Source organism: Paramormyrops kingsleyae, chromosome 21, assembly GCF_048594095.1.
Source record: "Paramormyrops kingsleyae isolate MSU_618 chromosome 21, PKINGS_0.4, whole genome shotgun sequence".
Classification (NCBI taxonomy): Eukaryota; Metazoa; Chordata; class Actinopteri; order Osteoglossiformes; family Mormyridae; genus Paramormyrops; species Paramormyrops kingsleyae.
This window is the reverse complement of record NC_132817.1, coordinates 11,812,550-11,840,488: the sequence shown is the minus strand read 5'-3', so window position 1 is coordinate 11,840,488 and position 27,939 is coordinate 11,812,550. Positions and strand designations below refer to the sequence as shown.

The 27,939-nt window shown below is 46.3% G+C and overlaps 1 protein-coding gene and 1 long non-coding RNA gene across 3 annotated transcripts in view; one reads left to right on the top strand and one right to left on the bottom strand.

The window, feature by feature from the left end:
• LOC111847667 (uncharacterized) overlaps positions 1-27,727 on the top strand; it is a 68,080-nt gene extending 40,353 nt beyond the window's left edge. Inside the window, exons 4-5 of the long non-coding RNA XR_002839146.2 lie at positions 26,941-27,018; positions 27,501-27,727. This is a non-coding gene — a long non-coding RNA (uncharacterized lncRNA). The remainder of the gene's footprint in view (positions 1-26,940; positions 27,019-27,500) is intronic.
• LOC111847663 (adhesion G protein-coupled receptor L2-like) overlaps positions 1-27,939 on the bottom strand; it is a 169,151-nt gene that overhangs the window by 96,784 nt on the left and 44,428 nt on the right. The window contains exon 1 of one of the 2 annotated variants that reach the window (XM_072704390.1): positions 26,517-26,565. The exons of the other annotated variant lie outside the window; for it this stretch is intronic. The gene's annotated coding sequence lies outside the window, so the exon portion shown is untranslated. Of the gene's footprint in view, positions 1-26,516; positions 26,566-27,939 lie in introns of those variants that run through there. 2 annotated transcript variants of the gene reach the window in all.

Here is a 27,939-nt window from a genome sequence, read left to right as displayed (position 1 = left end):
ATCTGCTTGACCGAACATCAAGCATGTACAGTAATATTGGTGCCTGCTTCATAAGATTAGGCATGTTGTGTTTTGTACAGGCATCCTGTAAGTCTCTTAAATATTCATTAAAGCATCAAAGATAGAGTGGGATGTGTTTTTACATATTTGTGCCAAGAGTGAGAGCCCTAAAGACTCGGACCAACCGCCATGACCGCAGCGTCTTTCCTCAGGCCATCATCTGTTTGGACCAGGACCCTTCTGACCTCCCTTTGTTTTAACTGCTGCACACACACTTTACTACACACACTGCTTGCACACTTACACTGCCAATCAAAGTGCTCTTCCATAATCCTTCTGAGTAAGAACCTTCCCCAGTTTCCACTATTACAGTCAGAGCACATATGCACTTCAACTTGTTACATTGTTGCATTACACATCCTTTTATTTTCAGTTGTTTGTGTATAGTTTATTCATGTTTTTATCTTTTTCTATAGAATACATACCTTTTAATTAGATTGTTATTATGTTGACGCCGGTGCCAAGAGAGCAATTCCTTGTACACCTGGTACTTGGCAAATAATAAAGATTCTGATTCTGATTCAGTGCCCATGAGCCTGATCAGGATAGGCCTATGGATGGATGGAACCACTGTACTTCACAAGCAGTGGGATCCTTTTCAGGGACCCATCGTACAGTTAGACACGTAGAGTACATGTTTAGTACTTATAGACAAGAATAAATTTCCAGAAGTACACACAAGGCATTGTTCTGTATAAACATGTAATACGTCGGTAGAACCAACCTACTATTCAGCAGAAGCATAAGTGTAAGTTTTTAATGAAGTGAAACTAAAACGATCAGCTAATTAATACCATCCATCTACTTCTGCATCTTCCAACCGCGTATGTGGTACAGGGTCGTAGGCAGCCTGAAGGCTTTCCCTCCAAGCACAGGGCGCGAGGCATGGCTACGCCCCAGATGGGACGAAATGATGAATACCTTTTTTTTTACTTTTTTTTTTAAAAGTACTTAATATTAATTTTAGCCCACACATGGCAATGATACAGAACAAAGGACAAAAATACAAAAGCTGAAAATGTGCCCCAGATGAACATTTTGGACAGGAATATATTTAAATATATTTCTTATTTTATTATCTTTTCAAATCAGTTTAGTTTGCAATGGATGTTAAAACTAAGCGACTGCCGTTTTCCATGTTCTGTCCACAAGGCTGATGTGACACAACGGTACCGGAGAAGAAGAAAAAAGATTCATGAACGAAACAGCAGAAAAGAAAACGCAAAGTTTTCTGTTGCACTTCCAGGATTTAGCCGAGCTCACACGAACAAAGGCGGGCGCAGAAAAGAAAATGCGATTCCCCACTTCTGCTTCACATTTGACAGAAATATGTATGTTTGTTGTGGTAAATGCTATTTTTATGTTGTGCCGCTAGACAAAAATGTTTGTCAGTCGTCTTTGCGGGGGTATCCGAATGTGCGACTTCTGGGGAGAAAAAAACAAAAGCCAAATGAATTAGCTCATTAGTATATAAAAAATAAAATAAACAAAGACATTGCAGATGTTCAAGGTGCCAGATCATGATTAAAAATCTCGCTTTTATTGTTTTGCGGACTGTCCCGGGAAATCGATTGGCTTTGTTTCAAAATAGCACCTAAGAGAAATGTATTTTTCCATATAAATATAATTTGCCGGAGCTACATACTATTATGGGTATATCAGTCAAAGATGGGAAAGAGACCCCTTGCTATGCTTGTAATTTTCATCATCGATGGGGGTTCCGATAAGCTTTGGCAAGATTAGGTAGAAAGTTGACCTCCCACTGAGGACGGAAATTCAGAGCGCCGTGAACCGGCTTTCTGGGGATTCCGGGGTACGCCTGACTCCAGCAGCCATATTTGCAAATCATATTTATGTGGGAAAAGATAAGTGATTCTGTTAAGCAGAAATGCTGGAGGAGAGAGGAGCCGGGACCTGTCTGTCTATTAGGAACCCCAAGAGCACAGAATGATCGACCAGCTTTATTATATGCAAAAACCGGCAGTCTTCTCCGGGTCACGAAAGGAAATGGTGATTTGGCAGATGAATTGTAATTGCCTAATAGTATACTGTATTTATGCGGCTCACTGAATTCCGTCTGTTCTACAGGGCAGAATTTGATTCATAATGAATGCGTACAATTTACATTCGGAAAGATGATTAATGTCAAAGGTAAAGCGGTTGCACTATCCGGGAACAACTGCAGACATTATGTACGCATTTTAGTTAATATTTGGCTTCGAACTGCCACATATTTCTCAGGAACTTTCTTAAAGCGTTCATATTAAAAGGCAACATTTAAACACTAAGTTATAAGCATACCTGCGGACTTGATAAATGAACCTGTTTTCCCCCCATTCTGTAAGGAAGAGAAGGTAATGATAATTAACAGATGGGGATTTAATGATACTACCATTATGGAGTAATTTTATTGACCCATTCCCACTCCCGACTAACTAATTAATATTTCAAGTACGGTTTTTAAAGGACAGATGAATCAGTCTGCGGCGTGCCAGATTATTACACATTCAGCTTCACATATAGACTATCTCACAGCGGCTGTCCTCAAACACGACGTGCAGGAACATGTGCTGGTCGCAAGCGACGGTGTGCCCGGTCATTCACATCAGTGGTTCTTGTGGCTTCGGGGATTTAGCTGAGAAATGGATATATCGGAGGAAATCTTTCTCTGGGTGACGTTTACGGTGTACGATGAAAAGCACAATATCACGGCTGTAAGTGTGTGACGAATGGTGTTAAAGGAAAGGATGGTAAAGGAACAAAAAAAACATTAAACATTTTGACACACCCGACATACGCTGATACGCACCACAGTATCATACAGGAAACCCTTCCATAATAAGCCATAATAAACTTCCATAATAACTTTATTTTTGATGAATTTCTCCATTATAATTACGTTTTCCATTCTTTCCCCTCTGTAAGTTCTTTTAAAAGCAATAATAGTTGGACCTGCATTTTGAATTTCAGGACAGGTTCATAATAAAGTTGGCTACGTAATCCGTGTAAACTGGGATACAGATCAAGTCAGGCACTTAAAAGCGCTATGCAGCCCAAAATCGTAAAGATGATGCCTCTCACCATAAAGTTACTCCAGCTGTATAAGCGCACGAAACGCCATGACATGACAGACTGAGAATATTGCGAATATAGAGACTTCAAACGACAATATGCAGTGCTGCTCCACCCCTCTCAATTTAAGCAAATTCAAATACAGCTCATAATTACTGACGAAAAATAATAAAGCACATAAGGGTTTTACTTATGTTACGTTATCTCCAATGAACGAGGAGACTCAGGAAGCGATGGAGGAGAGTCAGTCTTTCTTCCACGGTATCAAAATCTGGTACGGCTGTGGTCACCCTTCACATGTGCTGCTCGGAAATAAAATTATAAGCTGGAAAATCAAACAGTAACAGTCGAGTTTCATTGGAATTTGAATTCCTCAACTCAGAAACTTTGCAAATCAATGTTAAATGGAATTAAATGGAAGTAAAGTTTTAAGGGAAATGACCTTATTGTTATTGTTTATTATTGCCTAAAGAAACAAACATTCAAAGTCAGAGTAGTAGCAACAGTACAGGTCGAAGCCCATGTGATGCCCTCGGCAGGCTTCACCGCAGGTGCAAGCCCCCCGACCGAGACGCCTCATGGGTTGAAATGCCTGTAAATATGACTCTTTGCGACATGGAGCTAATTACCAGAAAGTTGAAGGTTTCGAAAACAAAATCGTATAGGTTTGACAGTCACTGTAGCAATAACAAGAGCTGTCCCCAGCACGACTTTCGGAATTCTGTAGGCCTGAAGTTGAAATTAAAAATTTTCTTAAATATGATTATAGTGTGACTGTTGCAATTGAGCGTTTCCAATTTGTGTACTTGGATGTTCGCTTGGAAGTAGATCAGTACAAGATGCCGGATCATTTACTTATACAATTCAGCTGTTTTATAATTAGGTCAACCCAAAGAATAATGCCCGTATGATTCAGTACTCATGAATGTGACCAGCAGATTCTCCAGATTCCCTCTTTAGCATAAATCTCATGTACTGAGGTTCCTCAGGAATTAGTGCTGGGTCCACTCATATTTTTGTTATATATCAGACCCCTTGATTCTGTCATCCCTTGCTGCTGGTATGCGGTGAAGTTTAACCCATCCCTGCCCAGTTGTTACTGCCTGTGCTCTCATAGGTTCCCGCGACGTTGACATCTCTGGTTATGCGACCGTGTTCTGAAACCCAACGCGTCCCGACATGTCCGATTCCTACTCTGCACCCCTTGCCCGTGCAGCACCTATAACAACACTCGCCGTCACCCCCAGACAACACAACTGACGTGTCATCAAAAACGCCGGCTTCACCTCCGATGACACGCTCAGCCGCTCCCGGCACGGAGCTTCCCGCCAATCCTGCTGGAATACCGTCGCCTCGCGGCCCTGTCTACCTGCAACTGTGATCATTTCTCAGCTTGACTCAGGCAGGCAGGATGTGGAAGAATTCATTGGGAGAACATCAAATGCGTGGCGGACTGGAGCCAATTAAATAATCGTTGTTTGCATGACCAAATTCACGCTGCCATTTTCCCAAGAGAATATAAAATAACGGCTCACCGGACAGCCCAAAAAGCCCATTAGGTAAAGGCCATCATAGCTATGCAAATTCAGTTTATTATGCATCAATGATAGGTGATTGTGAAATCTATTGGTCTGCAAAGATAAAAAAAAGCCCTCAGTGGGTGTCTTATTACCAGTTTGTGTTTAAATAGTACACTTTTAACGTAGACAAATGTTGTATCGCTTTGTCGCCTGGCATCATTAAAAAGCAGCACGATGCACGTGTTTGTTGTTGTGCCGGGAAAACGCCAAGAACTTTTCCCTTGGAAATCCCTTCCAGATCACGGAACTGTAAAAGGAGATTATTTTCAAACAGTTTCATATCAGCGCCTGCCATGTGCAGCAGTGGAAGGTGAAAGGTTCATCTCTCACCTGCTGACACGGGGGCCTCCTGACAGGGAACGTGGCACGGCCAGATGATAGGAATCTCAAAGGTGTCCGCTGCCTCAGCCAGACGGCTCAAGCCTCAATTTATGTGAGGAAAGGAGGGGGGGGGGGGGGGGGAAGGGGAAAAAAGCCCACTTCATATGAGCTCACTGGCCAATCTCGGCATCCACTGGGGCTGCAGCCCCCAGCCAGAAAATTCCCAGACCCCCGCAAGCTGCGAAGCAGAGCTGTTTGGCTCACATAAACCCCCGCATAAACAACCTGACTAGAACGATGGTGTATACATATACGCCAAATTATGAGGGGAAAATTCGATCTAGAATGTAAACTTTCTAACATAAACAATGACAAATGTAGTTTGTCGCCGGTACTGTAGCTGATCGGATTTAGCGTGTAACAAACTGCAAATCTGGAGCCATTACAGAGTTCGGGATCCTAATTTGTTTCCCTCTGCTCTGTACGGACACCGCCGGGGCGACCTCTACGGCTGGGTGTCCTGCCGCTCTTTGGGGATGTTGGCCTGCTTCCTCCTGAACAGAAGCCCGCATCTATGACCTGCTGAATCTCCTGCTAGGCATTATGACAGCCCAGCCCCTCCCCCCAGCCTTGCCAATGACAATAAGGGCCTTCCTTTCGCCGTGTGGCAAACAGCGTCTCAGAAAGGTCACGGCGGCTGTAAGAATGAGCTGGCGCCCGTCCGTACCTGTGTCCCTCTACAGCAGATAAGGGAGATTTTCTTCTCCTAGATGCAGGCCCACATGTCCCAAAACATTATGCATATTTATAGTAATTAGCTGTCGTATATTTATACATTCGACCCCCGCCTTACTTCCATCTATTAACATGAGACGAGGGCAGGGGTCAGTCTCAACACTTCCGCTGCCTTTAATATATTCACCAAGACACCACTAATTGTACCAATTAACACTCGTCCCGCGCATGACCTCGTTCCTTTCGTTATCATTTAAGAAATGAATGCGTGCTCTGTTGTATGCAAATTTAATTAAGCGTCGCCATGGGTACACGGCACTCTGCCACAGATCCTCGTCCCGGATGTGAAAGTGCGTCGATTCAGGGAAAGTCAGGCTGACGCCTGGCGTAGCTACGGCGTGCCAAAAGCGCGAAGGCGCGGGTCACACCCCCGCCCTGTGCACCCCGCCCCCCCGTGTCGTGTGAATTAAAATCGGTTATTCATGCCCTCCGCTGCTTCCCATTCATACAGATTGTTTACTCTGCTGCCCTCGGAAAATTGTCCTCGGTTCACATCAGCTCTCTGCTTCCCTTTGGATGGGGGCGTTCCGGAAAAAAATCTGCACGCGAACTCACACCCGGGATTCTGGGAGTCGCGTAAAGGCTCATATCTATTTATTTTAGCATCTATTTGAATTTAGCAGCAGGAGAAGGCGGGGAAAATGGAGAATATTATAAAAATGGAAGATGAATGCTGCTTGCCGGATGCAAGACGTAACACTGAGCTTTGCAGGATGATTAGAAAATCAGGAAGTTGTTTTCTGTCACGGTTATGAGTCGAGCCATGGAAATTCCTGCAGCGTCGGGAGTTTCGGCGTGTCAGGGAGGACGTGTGCCGCTGGGTCCAGGACGCTGGAGATCTCCAGCTCCATCTTTGCTTTGCCAAAGCTGCATATTCTCCATATTTGGGATATTCAATTAGCGTAGCTATTAAATTAGGGATTCTTTCGGCCGCCCCTCGCTGGTGCTCAGCTCCTAGGGCTGGCTGTGGGTTAATGACCCCAACTTGTCTCAGCTCGTAGTCACTACCCTGGCCCCATATGAAGCTGGTTAGCTGTGTAATGAAGGGGGCACAGGGCCGTACAATATCTCATTCAGTAGGAGAGTCTGCTGCGCATTACGTCTTATCTTTGGCCAGGCCTGCTCTTCATTTCATGCTTTTATTCTTTTAGAAGAACAGAGTTGCTATTTTCTGAATAGTCTGCGTTCAAGGTAGTGCATAGACGCCTCCAAATAAAAACACCCCATTACCTGTCTCACAAGACAATAGAAAGAGCAGAATAGTTTTAGTGCAGGACTTTTATTCTGAAGCCTAGGTGAGGTCCTTCAAGTAAACCTTAACACCCATTCAATCAGAAAACTTGTACGCCAGATACTCCAAACCCAAAACACCCCCCCCCCACCCCATGTGATGCTGATCTGAATACTGGAACATGGTCCTGCACCAAAAAATAACTGCAAACCCCTTGCTGTACAGATTTAACCATATCACACAGCTCCCTGTCAATCAAAACTGATCTGTGGCATGGGGGGCCAGGTAATCGGGTGGTGGTTAATCGATGGGAAAATATAGAGCATGTACAGTACAGCTAAATGCTGTCAAACACAAAAAGCACATCAGAGACAAGGACAGAAGAAGCTGAGAGCGGGGAGTGACGGTGCAAGCATTTCAGGAAGAAGCAGGGAAAACCGGGAAGCAGTAAATAAAACCAGGAAGCAGTAGGGAAAACTAGGAAGCAGTAAGGAAAAAGCGGGAAACAGTAAGGAAAACCAGGAAGCAGTAAATAAAACCAGGAAGCAGTAGGGAAAACTAGGAAGCAGTAAGGAAAAAGCGGGAAACAGTAAGGAAAACCAGGAAGCAGTAGGGAAAAGTGGGAAACAGTAAGGAAAACTGGGAAGCAGTAGGGAAAACCGGGAAGCAGTAGGGAAAACCGGGAAGCAGTAAGGAAAAGCAGGAAACAGTAAGGAAAACTGGGAAGCAGTAGGGAAAACCGGGAGGCAGTAAGGAAAAGTGGGAAACAGTAGGGAAAACCCAGAAAGTGGAAGGGAAAACAAAGAAGCAGTAAGGAAAACCAGGAAGCAGTAGGGAATAAACCAGGAAGCAGTAGGGAATAGCGGAAAACAGTAGGGAAAACTGGGAAGCAGTAGGGAAAACTGGGAAACAGTAGGGAAAACCAGGAAGCAGTAGGGAAAAGCGGGAAACAGTAAGGAAAATTGGGAAGCAGTAGGGAAAACCGGGAAGCAGTAAGGAAAAGCAGGAAACAGTAAGGAAAACTGGGAAGCAGTAGAGAAAACTGTGAAGCAGTAAGGAAAAGCGGGAAACAGTAGGGAAAACTGGGAAACAGTAAGGAAAACTGGGAAGCAGTAGGGGAAACTGGGAAGCAGTAAGGAAAAGCGGGAAACAGTAGGGAAAACCCAGAAAGTGGAAAGGAAAGCAAGGAAGCAGTAAGGAAAACCGGGAAGCAGTAGGGAATACCAGGGAAGTGGTAGGGAAAACCAGGAAGCGGTACTTCCCATTTCCAGCCTTTGGAGATTGCTGTGCTTAGCCGACAGATGCATCATAACGCAAACAATGTGATATGCATACCTCGACAAGGCTGGGGGAACAAGCAAGTGCTGACTGAAAGGCAGTTATAACAGCGCTCTGAACACGTGTCTGTCAGGACCCAAAGGTCATGCCAGTGAGACGGCAGCTTCAAGAAGACCAAAGACCCATCAGCAGGCAGCCCGTGGAATCCCAGTAATGCAATGGCTGATCGACGTGGAGCGCGGCCGAGAGCAGGTACACGCGGAGATGCACAGGCCCACCGGACCCATGAATCCAAGGGCACTCAGCATCCAAGCTCAAATCCAGGCTTCAGATTCCAGCGATCCGCTGTCGTCCATCTGCCCGCGATGTCCAGCTAGCATGCCCATTGCCTGAAGACGATGATTTACTCTGTTTACCCGGAATAAAGCAGGATCCGCTTAAAGGAAGAACGCTTTCTAGAATTGTTTTTTTTTTCAAGGGCCCTGCTATTATTTTCAAGGACTTGAAGTTTGAAATGTTATGAATATTTAATATAATGATAAGAACATGTAGCCCATTAAAATTTTAATTTAAATTTTAAATTGTGGGGCAAGTGTATGAAATCATGTTTAAATATGTAGCAGAATCCGGGGAACACAGTGGTGTTTATTTGAGATTTGCATAGTCATCGGCCACATGGGTGACAGAAGCCCGTTTCTGTATCTCAAACAGGCGCCAGAGGGGGAGTCGTGCGATTTAATAACATGTTTGCGCCGCGCTCCCAGTTATTCAGTTATTCTTCCGAATTAAAAAAAAAAAAAAACTGACAGATGCCATCCTTCAATTTGCCTGTCACTGCTAACCAGCTTTCTGGAACTCACATGTCATATGTCATTTTCATTTACGGTGTCAGGGCTCTTTCCATGAGTGATATATTTTAAAAAAAAGGTTAAAAGTGTCGATCACGGCCGCTGCCTTCCTCCCGCTGCGCGGCGGCTTGCTTCTTCCCAGAGATGAAATATTTCTTTAAGCCTCGTTTTATATTGAAATCCAAGCATCTGATAAAGTCTATTTCAAGCGACAATACATTAAGGCGTTTCTTTGGTATAGGAATATGTCATTATTATATTATTATAACATTGCATGATCTATGATTTAGAGTATAATCTCAGGCTTTGTTCTTCCTGTGTGGCACCAAAAAGCTACCCTTTGCCAATATTTAAAAATGTAACACTGTGTAGACCAGTGTTTCCATGGGCAGCTTTTGTGTTTTTAACGAAAGGTGATAATATACTGGCATCCTCTCCAGGGTATCCCCTCCCTCGTGCCCGGTGCATTCTGGGATAGACTGCAGGCTCACCGCGACCATGTACTGGATGAGCACTATGAAAGATATATGGATAGAGAATCATGAAAATCATTGGAGTCTCTGAAAAGCTGAATCTTTACCTTGAATTGCAAATATGCTTCATACTATGTGAAGAATCCTGGCTGTATTGTTAATCTGGAGTGCGGAACCTGTCGGACACCGACTCTTTGGCCCTCTTAGGGATGCACTCCACACCGGCTCTGCAAACTCAGCGTGACTCCTGCTCCATGCTGTCAATAAACTGGTAGCTTTTGACAATCTCGGCAGAGAGGTAAGAAAAAAAAATTGTAGCATAAAATGTTCAGGATTGCTTAATGGCCTCTGCGGCCAGCATGCAGGATCTGCCCCAGAACTGTGACCTATCGCCCCGACAGACTGACGAGCATTTCCTGAGAACGGGGGTATCGCCCAGGAGAATATCGATATTCAAATGAGATGCAATAAACATGGTCAGTGGTACCCGTGCATGCAACGGTCTGTTTCTAATTTTTATCGGGATCGCAGGAATAATGGTACCTTTATAGAGTCGCAGAAAAATGCGAGTGTGTGGCTTTTATTCTTCCTGCTCGGGTTAGCCATGAATGTTTTTAACTAAACTGCTAAATCTGTTTGCAATTTTCAGCCAAACAATGCATTTATTGTGGTTTGGTTTTGAAAGTACCTCCTAAAGACACAAATACATATTTTCTAGATTAAAAGCATCAGAAATACAAATGAAAGACGGTACAGACATGACTTATTTCATGAAATATAAAAATGACAAAAAGCAGTTAAAGTAAAAGCTAGTAAGAGAGTTGATTTTGTATCTCTTTTGGCCATCTCTGTGAAGGGAAAATTTTACGAGGCAGGGTAAACAGGTTTTCGCATGTGTCTCTCATAACCCGGAAAACACATCAAGGGGAATTCATGATTACGAGCGCACAAAATAAAATAAAAAAAATTAGCGATAAATCACTCCTGTTGGTAAAGTTGACATAATCTGGAGCATTCCGGTTTTCAAAAGACGAGATCCCTGTCCACGCGGCCGGCGTCCCCCTGCAAGGATTCCGCGGGGAGATGTCTGTCTGAGTGCCGCGGCACAGACTCCAGACCGTGTTCCTTAATTGAGGCCAAACGAATCTTATATAAGTGCAGCCAGAACCTTTTAAGTGTAGAGCGCATATAGATTTATTCATGAAAGGAATCTGGGCTGTTCGTCTTCACTAAAGGTCAAACTAAATATACATCATGACATCTTCACATAATCGGATTGTGGTAGATAATAATGTCGACTATGGCCATGATTAATTTCCCACAAGAGGATAAAAAAATATGATACATAATTATTAATTATTAAGTGTCTATGCGTCAGATTCCGAGGTTTAACGAGGATCAGTGCCGGACAGGTACATAATGTTCTTCGCATTCGCAAAAATCCATCAGAATGTACGGATCTCGTTTTTCTGACAGCTGTGAAACACAACACGCTTAGACTCCTGTGTTTCCCTGATACGTTCAAATTTTAATTTTAATACCGTTGCACAACCGCATAGCTAGTTTGTACATAAAGTGGATTCCAAGGCCGGACTTTGGCGTAGCGGTTCCGCACGATGATACCAAATGAAAAACGTGAAAAAATTGGGAGCATATTTGCCAGAGTCCTATACTGTCACGCTGTCATGTCTCTGTGTAAAAATGTACAAATTCACTAGTCTGACTTCACCTTGAAAAGTCTTATGTGTTGTGTGGCTGTGCTACATTGTGGCAGGGAAGTCCAGGGGAGGGGGCAGCATCCCTCCACGTTTTGGAGAGCAAGCAAGACTGGCCATTAAAAAAATAATCCACATTTCCCAGGGGCCACTGTTCCTTGCAGGCAAAAAATCCTGACCAAAAAAAAGTCTTCCAAACTTCTGAGGCCTGTACTTGTCGTAATGCACCCAGGCCTTTCTTTCAGTTTACTTTATTTTTGTTTCACAATCTTTCGCTCCAGACTCGAAAATTGACGTTATAGCATTTCAAGCTGTCGCAAAAATGATTTAATACTGGGGCTCATTGAAATCAAGGGATACTGGAGTGTAAGTTAAACCCGTTCTTATGTAGTTATTGTTTATTGTATTTCAACGAGACCGTATCAGCCTCGTGTTTCGACATGGAAGATAAATCAATTTCTCATCCCATGAAAGTTTCGATGGTTCCAACCCAGAGAGTCAGCAATGATATTTTGTCGCCTTTTTTGGGGACCAGATGGACGCTGAGAGCACATCGACCAGTGAATATCAATCTAAACCTGATTTAGATTTAGTTTTCATTTTAGATTTTCGTGAGTATATAGCTAGCTAAATGCAAGCAGATTACCATAATGAAATGCCTGCCTGTTTCTGTCGAACGGATTCTGCCTGGTTTCTAATCAACCCAGTCGTTTCACATTGGCCTCGTGTGGCATCATTTCCTGTGTAGGCACCATGCTCGCCACAGCTTCAAAAATTTTGACTTAGACATTCACAGGATAAAACGATCTTCCTTAAAGGACATGCTGTGCACCAGGAAGTCGCACGCGGGTGTACCCGGGGTTAGCCGTGCGGAATGGGACACCGACCCCAGTCCCTCAGCCGTGAGCTCCCTCATGCAGAGGGCTTGTAAATGTGGGACAGACACTGTTAGAATAATTCAAATCCTCAGGATTGACATGGACCCCTAGAGATAAATGTATCTTATTTTAAAGTATCGAGCTGAAACGGCACGCTCCGAGTTCCAGGCGTCTGCGCGAGGCTTAAGCTCACCGTTAAGCAGAATACAGGACTGACTAAAATATTTGTGTTGAGCAGGTCTGTTATCTAGAGTTCCATGATGTCCAGAGCCCCCAGGCTCTCTTTCTGTCACTCGCCACAACACTATTCGCCGCATTTTTTGTCGCCGGGGGCGATGCCGCCGCAGCCTGCGCACATGCCGCTGTTTCGCTGCGGCACGGTCGGAGTGTTCCAGCAATAATGCACTAATTTCCACCGGGACTTGTTTTCATTGTCCTCACGGGTTTATTTATTTATTCTGTAAGCATGATGCATCTGGATCGTTCTGTAGTGACCCAGTAGAACCTCAGAGAACCTATGCTGAGGACGGGTGAGGCTGCTGTGCGTAAGGACGGCATATCTAGATCACGACCGAATGCTAGGCCTATCATTTTCGAGCAGGACATTCAGCCCCAAAAAGCCTTGCTCCCAAGGCACCTTTATCTCTTGTCTCGGCCTACGGCGCCCCCTGTCTTTGGGTTACGTGCCATTCCCCAGTCCTCACGTGGCCATTAAACCAGTCCTAAGCTTGCGTGGTAAGATCCTTGTCTTTTTATTGCCCTGGTGAGACGGTTTAAGCTTCGGAAAGTCGTCTGTGTCCTGTAGAAGCGCTCCGGATGTGCGGCGCTCACTCTGGAGCCGCCCGGCTGAGGTAACGCGTGGCTTCATACCCTCACACGGAGCCCCACTCCGTCCTCGATTAGGCATGACTCAGACGCTGTACACCCGCACGCAGAGGTCTACACACTGCAGCTTGGAGTTTAAATTTCCAGCCCCTTACCTTGACTGTATATATTTAGATTTACGACGCATGTTTGCATGTATGCGTTTAAGGAAGAGAAACGGAGGGAGGTGGATTTTTCCGGAAAGGCTTTCTGAGCATTCCAGAAGGTGTCTTATGGAAACAGTGGCCCACACAGGGGAGGTTTGTTCCGAAAGGAGCACTGAGATCGCAACATGCCGCAGGCATGACGACACGGACGGAAGCCTTGGTCTCCTTCCCTCCAAAACGCTGCCGGCGTGTCTCTTTCTCACCCTGTGAGGTTTCGTCTGAGCTTCAGGACCTAAGCGTCTACAGCGGAGGCACGATCCTGAAGCATGGGGTGGGGGGGGACCAGTTTGGGTGCTGCTGTTTACATTTAACCAGTTCTGCGCTGGAAACAAGCATGCTAACCAAACGAGTAACATGTGAGGGAACCCTGCAGAAAGCAGGTCAACGTAACGCTCTGCTTTCCCACCGCAGCCGGGTCATGTCAGGTACTTTAACCCTGGAGGTAACTAGGGTAGAGGATATCGGTAGCTGAAGAGGGTCATCGTGTCAAACACCTGACAAGTAGCCTCGACACTCAGTTTGAGATCACTATCACAAGTTATCTGCCATCTTTGACCTGCATGTAAGAAAGCGGATACAGTAGATCTCTCCTTCCCCAAATCCTGTTCAAAGGCCACGGGGTACAGCTCGTGTTTCCAGTGGCAGGATAGCCCTCAGGAATTCGGATAATACAATGCGGGGCCCTGCCAACCGTCCAATGAAAAGCCCAGAGCCTTTCCTTGCAGCAGCGGATTTCCGTTTACATTCCGGTGCGACTCTGGCTGCAGGTCAGTTTTACTGTCACACTTGGAGACTGTCATCAAGTAGCCAACGGGACTGAGATCACATGGTCAAGGGAAAGATACGAAGGACATAATATGCATGTGAGATTGCTGGCAGGTGATTTCAGAGGTGCAGTAAGCGAAACCAAAAAATGTCCTAAAACAAAGCATGAATCACGGTGGTCAAGACAGCTAAGGTGTTAAAGGACCAAACTCGACACAGAGCTTCAGTAAACATTCCCTCGATCTGACTCTGTGATCAAAACATATAGTCCTCTTTTTCCGCACTGGTGCATGACTGGCGCTGGCATTGTACAGCATCCTGGGAAATATGTTCTTTACATCAGCTCTGAGCTCCTTAGAGCTGATGTACGCGTTCGCTGTAAGTCGCGTTTAATGGAGGGAGTCAGCGACCCCGGCCAAGCTTTGGATTCTGGGCCACAGGTATTACCCTGCCTGCCTGCACCCACACACCCTGTGCTGCATACTGTATATAAAACTGGCTTGTTTTAGGAGAGATGCATCTCAAAGGAAAATCCACTGTTTATCATACCTACACAGCAAAGCTAGGTCCTGTTTTTTCTTTATATAAAATTATGCAGAAATACGACTCTAAACAAATTGAGGAAAGAAACCATTCCATTAAAGCCTTATTACTTTACAAACACTACTGGGAATATTGGGAAATATTTTTGAGAAGGTTGCTGAAGCAAGACTGCACAATTTGCATAAAGAAATACGTACTACATATATTAATAAAGATTAAAAATGGAGCACGGAAGAAATGAAGGAGGTCTTTAAAAACACACGGCCCGTCAGATGTCAGGCATGCCTGTCTCTCTTTTCCTACGGCATCTGCATTATTGGCCCGTGAAAATGTCCCAGCCCCCAGACCGGGTAAGAAGACGAACGCTCATGTTCCCCTTCTCTCTCTTTTCCATGGGAACTGACCGCTTTAGTTTTCTAAAGTCTTTAACAAGCTGCGAGGGGTCCCAGGCCACACAGGAGATGCGTATTCCAGATTAGCCATCATAGACGCCACATAAATATGCACTAAGGACCCTGATAGGAAGCATCGTCTTGGACGGACTTAAAGTACAAACCCGCGGGTTCTGTTTTCTTTGAATCCCTTATTGGCAGAATTGCCGGCGACGGCCTCGGGAATCGCTCAAACTCAAAAGCAAATTCTCTACCTACTGGTTATTTATTGTATGAGGGCTGGGCGGTGGGGGGCGGTGGGGGATCGTTAGAGCTATTGAGAGACGGTATATCTTGCTTCGGCCCAGTCAGCTCCAGTTCAAGCAAAGGCAAAGCAACAACTGGTGTCCGGCTAGGTAATTAGGTCTGTCTGGTCATTAGGATATTTGACTAGTTCTGCAGCAGATGATCGATGTTACGAAGCCCAGTGACATTAGGCGTCGCACAGAAGAGGCCAGAGAACAGATGGTTGTTGTTTTCAACAAAAAAAAAGCCCACAAAGGCTGAGGTCACCACATTAACCTCTGTTTGGGTGTCAGGATTGCGTTTTTTTTTTCCCTTCAACTATGGGGTGTCCCTCAGGATCGCAATTACTTATGAGCTTACCCTGCCCCCCCCCCCCCCCCCCCTTCATGGGAGGAGTCTCCGCCACGCTCAGGTTGGCTTTTCTTAGATACGACAGCGACGTGTGATTTATTCTTCTTGCTCGGGCGTTATGCGAAATCCAGACAGAAGCCAACTGACCTCCTTAGCACAAAAACAAACTTCTCCATCTTCAGCATACAGGCGAGACCTTCGTCTGGACCGGAGTATTTTGCTCGTTCTTTTTTTTTTTTGGCAAGCTAACATAACTACATGTAAGTCATGACTGCAACCCCAAAGTAATCATCTTCTCATTTTCAAATGGATGTTTCCTCTAAGTGGGGGGGGGGGGATCACAAATCGGTGGTTTAGATCTGGATTTTTGTGTCTGTGTCAGACTCAGGCCCACGAAAACATAATTCAACCTGTGCCAAGAGGAACAAAACATGTCATAAACATAAAAGTATGACTATTCTTGGGTCTTTCCTAGACTACAGTTGTTATTTGCGGATCCGTATGAACACAAGAAAATTCGTTAAGTTTTCCATTTCTCTTTTGCATGTTGCATGGGAGTCTAGAGATCTTTCATACTGGGTATTGCATCACTAAAAATAAAACAGATGTATTTCTGGTTGTTTTTATTTATTGTATTTATTTAGGATGGTTCATTTGGCCATTTCAGAGATCAAAGTTCTTGGTTTCAGTAGCCCGGAAATCCGCAGAAAGTTGCCGGCCGCTCCAGGACTGCCCCCGACGAACGGCTCGTACGTCACCGGGTACAAAGGCAGGAAGCGGGGGTCTTCTGGCGCGAAACCGGTTTTGTGCAAGTCCTTTTAGAGGCGCAGGGGCGGCGCAGAACAGACCTCCGCGGAGGTAGGAGTAGCAGCCAGACGCGAGCCTCCGTCGTGAGGCTTCCTGTCACAGGAGCTCGGACTGCGTCTTCCTTTGTGTCCTTCTCAGTGGACAGGAAACAGAAAATCTATACTGACGTCTGCACAATAGCATGTTTTCAGGCCCGTTCGGTTCCCCAAACCATTATGAAAAACGATGGATTAGAGCCAGTGGCTGAAAGCCCATCCTCGGAGCTGGCCTCTCTGTATGGGTCGCTCTTATCCAAAGTTACAAAACAGGATATACTGGAAGAACGTATTAACTCAGCATTATATCGCTCATAATTAACACTGAGCTCATAAATAAGATTTTATGTTTACACCAGTTGCCCTGAATACCCCCCCCCCCCCCTCCATTTCTTGGAGGCAGCATTTATTATCTTGACGTTTAGTCTATGAATTTGTCGCTCTCCACAAGGTGCCGGTGGGGGCGTTTGGGTCCAGCTGGAGATCTGAACGTAAAGGGAGACATTTGCTTGTCCTTTTATAGCGCAGGATCGTGTTTACGATGTGTCCAGAGCCACTCGTAAAGACGTCACGCTACGCTGGATGGCAGAGTACTACACACTGGGAGCAAAGTGACATTGATCGTTATGAACTCGCTTAACAAAAGCAGAATAATACTAGAAGTATTATAAATACATTTTATATGTATACTGTGTAACTTTTTTGTGATTTATTTACTATCTGCTTTATTTTTTCCTAAATTACAGTTTAAGCGTTAAGGATTTATTTATTTTTGCATTTCTGTGTTTACTGAAGGAACACAGCACATTTATAAAAGGAAGATCATTTAAAAATAGAATTCGATCCCCAGCCAAAATCCGCCACGTGTTCACAGGCATGACTATGCAGATGGAAGCTAAGAATTTCTTTTTTTTTTTAAAAAAAAAGAAAGAAAAGAATAACTAATTTTGTTCTTGTCTGCAGAATCAAAGCCAAATGTACAAAAAAATCATAAAAACAATCAGTAATAATAAATCGAAATATTTTACCTTAAACACCCATATGCACCAAAAATAATCCATCAAATAATTACTGAATGTAGTATAACCGGCACAATCTCATAAGGTCTTTGAGAATTAACAGTACAATAGTGCAGGAACAGTAATGAAGAAGTTACTGGATAAAGTCTGCAAGTCTGTGCACACCTGTGCCGACAAAGGCCAGCCTGACAGCCCTGCCATAGATGGATTACAGACCCGCGGCCTGACAAATGCTTTTCTGTTTCCTCACACCAGAAGACCCACAAGGAAGCAGCTGGGTGTAATAAAAGCTCCCCCCCCCGAATGGGGACGGCGTCACATCTATCATCTCCTCCCAAGGTGCGTTGCCGCGCGCAGGACGCAAGGCATTGACAAAAAGAAAAACGGGGCCCCCGCAGATAGTGGGAGCGGGATCACGCAGGCCGGACTCATTCGGCTTCGGCGTAAACGCTTCTGTGCTCCATACCGCTCTGGGGGAAAGACTTTCTTTTGGTCGCCACGGAGACTTACATTTAGCGTTAGTGAGTGCTGGCACTTAGCTTGTGTGAGGAGAGGGGAGATGAAGCTTGGGGAGGGGGGGCAGCTGGCAGGCCCCTCTGAAGTGGGGGGGGGGGGTTTATTGAGTTTGGAGGGGGGAGTGGAATCTGCACCACCCACACTACGGACACGCGGCCGGCTGGGCTCTGTCCGGGGGTTGTTTCTGACGTTGGCGGCAAGTTACCATCTCTGCCTGCAAAGAGCTTAAGAGAGAAACACGCGACTGAGCTTCTACTGAGCCGTTTAAAACAGCAAAAATGTATAAAGGGCTTTTTAAAAGGTACAGTTACACGTATCATAGAGCTAAGCGGCTCTACGCGGACTGCACAGAGGATGTACTGCTGCAGAGTGACCATTGATTCATCTTCATTTAAACATCATATATATGATCCATAAACATTGTTTTCACGTTCGGCTTTGCTGCATTTCTCCATATCAGAGTGGCATTCTCCGTACCAGGGCGTTCTGCAACTCTGGTTCTGTGCCTCTCCCGCTTTACACAACATCACATGCTCTTCTGACTGACATACACACGTCTGAAGCATGCCGGCGATCCCCCAACAAACATATCTGCTGTGGATCGGCGCTGCAGGACAGTACAGCTCTCTTGGATCTCGGGGGCCTACGATCATCCATGCTCTCCCCCGAATCTGCCTTCAGGGAGGAGTATTCATGGCGGGAGTAATTGAAGCACTGTGGACAAGCAGACGAGGTGTCAGCGAGGACCTAAATGTGTTTCTTGTTGTGAAGTGGAAATAACTAGAAAAATTGTATTAAATGACCAAGAGCCACGGTGACACTTAGGTGTGATGGCTCTGGCCGGTTGCTATGGCTGCCATGGTAGCTTTCGCTGGCTGTCCGCTGTCTTCGTTGCCTTCGATTTTAAGTTTCCTCCTCTTGGTGGTCTTGTCTTGGGTCGGCGCGAATCGTCGACTTCCCGTAGGCATGGAAGAAGAGTGTCAAAACCTAATGATCCATAATAACGCATCACATGGCAAACGTGTCATGTGAGCCCATGAAAACGTCGCCTGCCGCCGGCCCTCATGGTTTCTGTCCCGGAGACAAGGGGCAGATCGCAGAAGCCACTCTAACATTTATCTGGCCGCCCAGGCTTGTTTCAGGGGACCCGCTGGTGACTCGTCACCTGGGACCTGAGAGCTGCGCTTTCTAGTGTCGGCAGCAGTTAAATTATCTCGGGTGGAGGGGTGAGATAAAGACGTCTGTGAGGAGAAGCGGGGGTGGGGGGGTGCTGTCCACAGGGCGTCAGCGGAGAACATCGCCTCTCTGAGCGTCAGTGAGGGTGGGCCGTTCAGTCGAATCGTTACTTCACTTTGCCAAACGTTTTCTGGGTAAATTACGACCAGCGGGGATGACGGCCGTGCATTAGCTCTATGTTCGATATCATGTGACACCTTGGGCCTGACAGGAAATCAAATCCACGTCCGAGGACACCGGTCAAACGAACAAAAACAGAACTCAGAGTGGATAAGTCACTCCTTGCCTCGACGGCCTTCCTTTCTTACACTTTCGCTCTTAAAGGTCACGCCCTTTCAATCGTACTGCTCCTCTACGCTCAACAGCCTCATTTTCAGGCAGAGCCTTACTGGCCCTCACTGGGGAGTTTTAGCTACAAGCCTGGCTTCTTATCCGCTGTGTGCCCCGCTGCCTGACGGCCCCCTGAAATCCCAGCTGTCTTTGCACTAATCTGCCCCGTGGCCTGTCACTGGCGTCCGCTCCTCCATTATCCCGGCAGCCTTCCAGGTCACGGTCACCCCTCTCAGCCCGGATGGCATCTTTTGGGCCACACAAACTCCCGTCCTGAAGTTTTCCCGCCCCCTGGGGGCCTCTCACCGCAAAGCGAGAAGGGGTAACCTGGGTGGGGGCATCGCGTTCGGCTTTGGGGGGTGGCATGTCTAGCGTCACGTGATGTGGAATAACTCCCGCAGGTTTGACCCCCCCAGAAATTAGGTTCATTCCCTCGGCTCATGTTTGGGTGCCATCCCTGCACTCTACTATAAATGCTGCATACATTCCCGGCAACGCGATACGGCATAACACTCAGACGTTACCAAACATGCTAAAAAAAAGCCGGCTGGCATCTTTGACACAGTCAGTGTTTAAACTACGATATCATCTACTCCCTCACCTTTTCTTCATGACCAAGGGCTGTTTGTTTTACCTTCAATCACTGAACCTCTGGTAATAATTTTCCTTCCGTCACTGAGTGTGTGGAAAATGTTCCTGTCATCTTGATTTGAATAAAAACAATTCAGCAGAAGCAATTTTCCTTTAGTACAGTGGACTCGGTTCCAAAATAAATACATTAAAACTGCGCTCCTCTGTTTTTTTATTATTCATATTCGAATTCTACATTTAATAGTTTTTGAATGGTGCACTTTCATTTGAAAAGCTGTCTGCTTCTGGTGAGCCTCTGACACATCCACTGTCGAACATCAACTGTCAATCACCTCTTGCAATTAATAGCTAACCCCACAGTGCTCGTATTTTGCATTGGTGGAGGCTCCGTCCCCTGCTACCGACATCTAAACAATCGCGTCAGATTATACTGACTCAGGACCAAAAGTAACGAGACCAGACAACATTAAAAGTACGCCGTTCACCAGACTCGTCACCTGTATTGGATCGGTATCTGATTCTTTACCTTATGCGTATTTACATTTTTTATCGTTTTGCATTTCATTGACTATCCCCCGGCAGGATCTAAAAACAAATGCAGGCGAAGAGAAACTTTTTTTAAATGCACGTTATGGGTACAATTCCGACTTTCTTTATGGGGCTGATTTGTGGACTGTATCATTGACTAGCCGCTCGCTAATTCACTCCCCGCTCAGCTTGCCTAATTGAGGGTTGCAGTCAAGGTGTTAATGTTGCATGAAAATGTTTTATCAATTAAAAAGTAACATGCATGCTGTTATTCCTTAGAGTATACAAATTAATGAATCAGCTGAATAGGGGGAAGAGTGATTCTCAAATAAAATAACAGGGCAATATATGTGTGTGCGTGTCCCTAAATTAGCATGGTAATTTGCAGGAATTTAATTAATTCCTCTTCAATAAATTGACACTCGTGCAAAGAACGTGGGTCAGATAATGTTTCAGTCCATTCCAGCATGAGAGCAAATGCTGGCCGACAGAAAATGGCAGAAAAAACTGTTTTACTGCGGCATGTTCCATATACATTTGCTGCTCAAAGATCAGCAGCATCCTTTAGAAGGGAGACTGAATCACGGAGCCTTTCTTGTCATGGTTTGTCCTTCTTCTGAATTGTTTGGGGAATTTAATTCCAACGTGACGCCACAGGGCTCTGCCACCAAGATCTGCCGTGTTCTGTTTAAGTCGAGGGGGAGATTCCTACGTTGCTGGGCAGCAGCTGATGAAACTAAAGCTGATCCATGTTAGCCGAATTAAGGTTCGCAGAATTGCATTATGGGCTAGGGTTAGCTTGACGGAGCAGGCCACTCACCGCGTACCTGACGGCGGCAGTCGACAGAGAGCTTCGGGACTCATGACCTGAGGGTTGATGGTCTGAGTGGTGACAGAGGCCCAGCTGACTTCTTTTTTCGGTGCTTTGCCCTTGCTAGTGTGTTAACCTTTAAGAAAGGTACTTTCCCCGACTTTATTCCCAATAGTGCCAGTGGCTGAAGGATAAGCTAATAAACTCGCTTTAGATAGCAGTGTGCGCTAGGCTAATTAATCAACAACACAAGTAATGACGTGAATAATTACAAAAAAAACAAAAAAAACAACATAAGTGAAACCAGCAGAGCAAAAGGCCATAGATATCAGCCCTTGGGGCTTTGGGTTTGAACTCAGGCACCTACTGCTGGCCCACAAACCCGTGGCCAAACCTCGCAGCCCATAGGGAAAACAGGGTGGCAGAGGCTCATCCCGACGAGCAGATTAATGAGGCGACCCGTGTGTGAAATTGCGTTAAGATGGAGAGGTGAGGCAAATATTCAGCTGTTCGTTTCTGACTCTCCAGAGGCCCAAAATAGGGCCCTGAATCCTCCTCAAAGCAGCAAAAACCGTTAGCGGCATTGTCCCAGCGTGCCCTCCGAGCACAGCTGTGAAAGGGGCCCCGCTCGCTCCCCAGGAAGATCAATACAGGCGGGAAAAGGAAACCATCTCTGGGCAGCGATTGCCAGAGCCACTGACACGCCAGCCGCATGCCGCAGATCTCAGCGGCTGATAGGCAGGGCACGCGAGCGGAAAGCCCGCCGGCCAATCACCTATCGTTAGCCGCTTGCAGACAGAGCCCCATTTTTTCAGCCCTCGGTCGTGATCCCTGCTGTTTTGAGTAGGGCTAAGGAGCAGACTTCAAAATCCATGACCTCGTCCCACGACTGGTCATCACCCCGAGACTTGCACTCTGGAATGGCCAGACGAGAGGTTTTGCATAGTCGAAGCTGAGATAAATTATATGGCAGCCCGATACTGGGTCAGATCTGGCTGGGAGGACAGTGACTCCTTCATAGAAAGATGAAGAAACTTTGCCTCTTCACCTCTTCATCCGCCACCTTCAGCACAGATGCGCTACCTCACCGCGTCAGACCTGTAATGCGCCTGTCCTGCTTATCCCATGTTTTACGGCGTGTTTGACGAGCCGCCGGACCGTAAGTGGATGTTTGCAGACACGTGTAAATTCCACACCGAACTTCACAAACAAAGGGGTTTATTACCTTCCCAAACATAGGCACAGTGAAAGGATGAAGGCTATTTCAGCCCCAACAGCACCGCAAGGCGTCCAGAATTCCTTAAAGGCGGTTTCAACATCGTATTTCTTGCGTAATTTCACTTTACTTCAGGTTCAAAGCGCATTTAATTAACTGCGGGAAGTATTATGTTTAACTCGGGGCTAAAGGTTTTCGGTTGAATTATTACAGTGAATCAGACGCGTTCAGACCTCAATGCATATTTGTTTACAGTGAAGGAAATAAGCCGTTCTTTTAATTCTGTTCAATTACTGTCCTGCCTGCCTCTCACTTCCACATCCACACCATGTTTCCTGTCCAAAAACATTAGACTGCCCTGTGTGAGGCAGCAGAAAAGGAAAAAAAAAAACAGCAAAATAAATTGGTTCCACAAGTAAGACGTACATAAAGCGCCTCGGAGACGAAATGTTTCTTATTATCAGTTCGCAAACGGCTTGGTTTCGGCACAGAAAAGGTGCTGATACGATTAGCTGCCGACTTGTGAGGAGTCTGTCTTATATTTCAAAGAGAGCAGAAACACAATCTCCTTTCAATTCTCAGAAAAACTGAAGTCGATTTAAATTCTCTTTCAACTGCCATCTGTCTCGCTGCTTTTCAGGGCGAAATCATTACCAATAAATACTGTCGTATTTCTAATGCGTTACGTTTTATATCTGAGGGTCTGGGTTATATTTATAATAAAAAAATATTCATCAGCATTCGTATGACTTGGGCGTTTCTAGTGTTCCCTGCGACAAATCCAGGCCCCAAGTTGGGAGGGGGCCACGTGTCCGGTCTCCGGCCAAGCTCGGTGTAATCCTCACGGGGACACAAAGCACCAACCCTTATTCTACTGCCCCCCAGAGGAAACTACCAACCATTTCAGATTAAAATAAACTGTCCAGCTTCTGTTTACTCGCCGAGAATCATCATCTTCCTGCAGTTCGATCACAAATCATACACAGCCGTTTTCAAACCGGCCAAATGTTGCGATTGTTTTGATATATGCATTTTATTCAGGATCTTGCTGAAGCATTAGAGAGGTATTTGCTTTCCCAGAGTGTATGAAATCCCCTCTCCCCTGTGCTATGCGAGTGACCCCACGCTGCGCACAAATCAAGCTCTCCATCTCCAAGCTGATCTGTCAGATATCTGCCGCAGACCCTGAATCACGCTAATCCACCACGCTAACACGCAACAGCTCGGGCGCGAGACGCAGCGCGCCGGCCGCAGGGGGGAATTCGCCGGTCTAGTATTCCCATTAGCGGGGCCCCCACCTGGACCGGAACGGGGCTGAGGGGGGGGGGGGTTAAAATCAGTCCGGCGTGTTAAGACTCACATGTGGGTTTGCGGGTTTGGAGCTGAAGCTACGACTTGTGCTAACAGCCCTAACTAGAGTAAGGTACCGGGCTAGCAGAACACGTCAGGTCTGAGAAGCTTTTCTGAAACTCCAAAAGTGCTCATATTCAAGATGACAAATGATTAACTTCAAAAACTTAAACACAACAGGGATAATTACCAGCACTGGCAAGAAAAATGAGCAATTACTGTACACAATGCGCTCATTGAGCTACACTGGATTTTAAGCAGGAACCGATGGTATAAATCAGGCCAAACACACTGTGTCAGGGAAAAAATTAAAGTCAGGCCCAAATTACAGTCCCACCACAAGATTTATGTCTATATCTTCGCTCTAGCAAAAACGGAATAGTTGCCGGTTTTCCATGATGATCTCATGTAAAGACACAGTCTGCTCCCACCCAAAAAGACAAAACTATGTCCCGCTACCCAAGAATATTTAGAGAATGTCTGCTTGTTGACACAAATGAATATCTGGACCTTCTATTTTCACGTACAACCTTTCAAACTTGATTTTACATACATATATGCAATAAAAACCACAGAATCTTGTGAGCGAAGTGACAGGCTTACAGTAAGAATATTTATTTTCTAGTAATAATTCTTCCTCGAGTCGAGTTGGGCGGATGGCTTCCAGCCACATGTGAAGATTTTCTTCTTTTTTTTTTGGTTCTGCGATTTTTTTTTCCCCGGCCCAGCTGAGGCGCTTGGTATGCACCAGCCGTGCAGAGCCCAGCGTACGAGGCAACGACGGCAACGCCTCACTGTAAGCCACCGTCACGAAACACACTCACGCACGCAGGCATTTCCAGCCGATTCTCCGCAGCATTAAATATAACAAACCTTCTTATCCTATATATATAAACGTACATCAAGGTACCAAGGCTACAGAAGTTAATTACTTTGATTGCACCTTTAATCTAGCTAATGTAATGTTCATATAACTGCACAGTATAATAACAGAACCTCCAGTAATTAAATATCCCGGCTAATTTAACCTCACTTCACCTTAAATCCCCTGCTTAAAAGAACAGGACATCCCACGTATTATTTTTTTTTTTAAGTGGCACACTTTCCGAGACGAATATCACGTGGGCATAATTGTTTTAACGAGGGGAGCGGCCGGTTGCCGTGGCTCCCCGTCAAGAATGGATGGGCCGTTCCCGGCATGAGGCGGGGGCCTCCTTCGGAAGCAGCCCTAGGACACATCTCCCCCGTCGTGCGGTGGCCTCAGAACTCATAAAAGCACCGGGCTTACTGTAAACAGCCCTCACAACTCCCGGAGACAGATCTGCGACTACCTGGTTGCTATGGCAGCCAGAAGAATCTGTTGGACCACCGAAAGCATGTTTTTTGTTGTTGTCTTTTTTCCCTCAGTTTTACAAGCAGCCATTCTGAGGTGATTCCTCCTCCAAAATGTGGTTTAGTAGAGACTCCTGACAGTAAACGCCGAATCCTGTGTGCAATTACGCAACATTGTGACATTGTGACGTCGTGTTCTACGCCAGCCTTGCCGACAATGAGCAGCGATCGTCCCTTTTTCAACGGGAAAAACAAGCGGGCAGCTTTTGGCAGATGAGGGCAGCCTGTCCGTCTCGGGGCCACGATCATTAGCTCATCTCGCAGCCTGCCATAAGTGGCGATACGCTTCCAATTCGCACGGAAGAGGGGAGTAATGAGGGCCGGACAAATTAGGCTGGAAATCGGCACCATTAACATAACGTGGGGATGTTCGTTAAGAGCCGTTTCCATTATTCATGCTCTCATTGCAGAGGTTACAGGCACCAATCCAGCTGTGTGCTGTGTCCATTGTTTTTTAAACGAACGACAGAACCCCGGCAAGGAGAACCTCTCACCTACTCAACCGGGGTGGGGGGAGGGGAGCGATAAACAAACACATGCCGTTCCTTTCTGAGCCCCTCTGCTTCCAGCCACCTCCCCCCAGCCTAAATACCTCCATTAATTGCCCCTAAATGATTCCTATTTATGGTCAGTCCTCGCAAAATAAACATCTCAAGATGAATGGCCCCCAAACGGCCGGATTCAGGGCGCGCAAATCCAGAGGAGACTCGCTTCCCGCAGCTCTGTGCGGGAACGCGGCGAATCTGCCCCGAGCAAGTCTGTCGCAATGAAGAGCTTTCAGCCATCTTGTGCTTTTGAGGCTGTTGGCTGTGCAAACACGTAAAGGCGGGACAATGGACGCAGATGCTTCATTAGCATCTAAAAGGTGTGCCGTGGTTTTTATACACCTGATGTGTTTACCTTCAGCTCAGTTCCTTGGATGCTAGCGACAGTTTTCCACGATACGTCCAGACATGCGGCGTTATGACATTTCATTTCCTGTGGTTCGTGGCTTCACAGTCTGAAGATCTTCACGGAAGGCTGGTCTACATGCCCCGAGACAGCATTCTCACGCCCCCCCCCCATACCTGTCGGGGTTGTCCGGCAGTTACAGCCACGCAGGGCGCAGAGGGGGCAGCGGGCACTCTTGGCATTGGTGTCCGTGTTGACATCTGCGCGGGGAGGGGGGGGGGGTCAGAAGTTTAGAAGCGTAACTACAGCCAGATCTGAAGGGAGTCTGTTTTATTACTACGTGAGAAAGACCAGTGAGTGAGTGGTAAAAACATGTCCATCTTGGGGAGACGGGGGGGGGGGGCAGGGAGTAGGGGGCTGAGGTAATGTGAAGATGCATGGGCCCCCACTCTGGATTTACCCTCCCTTAGCCCCCCAGTCCATGTGATTATCCAAAGGCCCCACATACCCATGTATCCGTCTTTCACATCAATTAAAGTGTAACTGGGGAAACTTCAAACTTAACACTGCTTAAGCCTTCACTGTGCGGCTGTCTTTCAGATGCTGAGGTGCCCAATGAGAACAGGCCCTTCTGATGCCCCTGCCGGACCGAGCCGGACCGAGCCGGACCTGGCGCAGGTTCTCACGCACGCAGCTCATGCTGCATGATGTTCATGGCCTCTCGCCGAGTCCAGCCGGTGTATTCAACACAGACCCTTGTATTTGAAAGCTGTGCGTATTTATAAAGTAGCTTTTTTGTTGCCGGGATTTCCGCCCTGCGGCGCCGGCACTCCATCCCATAATCCGCGCATTAATCTCACTCCACCCAGACCGGCTTTCGTAAATGTCTGCTCTCTGTGGCCTTGGGGGGAGGGGGTGGGGGGGTCCGCCGGCGAGCTTGGGAACGGCACACCTCAGTGCTGGAAATTTAGAATTACCAATTTAAATGTCCTGTTTCCCATTGGTGAGAACAAAGCAGGAATGGAGTTGGTTTGTGTTTAATGAAAAATAAGAATCTGAGGTCACTGTCTTTATTTCCAGCTGCATAAATACTATCTGCCTTTACTGTAGAATCAGATCTATACGACACACTTGTGTTTCTCCCCTGTTTTGCAAACCAGCCTCTGCGGCACGCCAGACACCGGCGTGCCGGACGCCATCCTGCCCCCGGCACCCGCCATCGCATTTCACACGCCGGCTGACCAAAAAAGGGAGCGCTTTCAGAGAGCCGAAATCACCACACGGAGACGGGAGAGCGTTGAAGGGGCGCCTTAACATCCGTGCTGGGGACATCTCAGAGCCACCCTGTCACAAAAATAAAGACAAAACTATGCAATAACCTGGAAAATGCCCACATGTCTTCCAGAGCAATCATGGCCTAATTAGCAAAGGTTGATAATACAACTATAGCCAGCAGGGGAGCGAGGCAGGAATTACGAAGCCACACAGTGGAGGTAGAATCAGGTCATTGGGAGCTGCCGTGCTGCATCACCGATTGGTCGGGTGCCGAACGCCACCCCTCGAAGTGATCCTTCAGTTAAATGACGAGTCCTGATTATA